We start from the raw sequence: 810 nt of genomic DNA on the forward strand, positions 1-810 counted from the left end.
GCACTGGGTGTGGTGCAAACATAATGAATACTGTTATGCTGAAAATAAATAAATAAATTAAAAAAAAAAAAGACTCATGATAAGGACATAAAAGAGATCACATACTATAGCCTGAGGAAAGAAGCAAGAAAATTCAGATTTATCCTCGTTTCTAATTGGGCTGGTGCCACTCCTATGCACTGATCTTTGCTTACACATTGACCAACTTCTTCCCTCTTGGATTACTGAATAATATCTGGAAAATGAAACTGAGAAATAGAAATATTACGAGTGAGATGAAAACTTCTTTGGATTGCCTCTACTGACTATTCAACAAAATACATTTTCAACTAAATATAAGGTAGAAATCACAGATAGAAGTAGGATAACCCATAAAAGAGTAAGCAATGAGAGAAGGGAGTAGAACGAAAATGGAAGCAAAATTTATAGGAATTTGAGGCTTTCCGAGCTCTGTGGTTTTTCAGTTTCTGAAAGAACTGGATGATAAGAGAAAAATAACACTTCTTTGCCACTTTTTCAAAATGACTATATTACTACTGGAAAAGAGAGATTAAAGTAATTCAGGTCAAAGTTCTGGAGTTTACTTTCCCTTTTCATTCTGGAAATTCCTGTCTGAGAACAGTATCAGTAATATTATTGTCAATGTCAATTTCATTATCAGTGTCAACCTATACTACTAATTTTATATTTGTATTTTTGCACATGGATCAGTACCTATCAGTAAGTTTCTCTTGTTTTCATAAATCTGGTACAAGTTGGAATCCCAAAATAAGGAGAACATTTTTTCTAACTTTGACCAATTCCATTCAA

The sequence above is a fragment of the Neovison vison genome, chromosome 1, assembly GCF_020171115.1.
Source record: "Neovison vison isolate M4711 chromosome 1, ASM_NN_V1, whole genome shotgun sequence".
NCBI lineage: Eukaryota > Metazoa > Chordata > Mammalia > Carnivora > Mustelidae > Neogale > Neogale vison.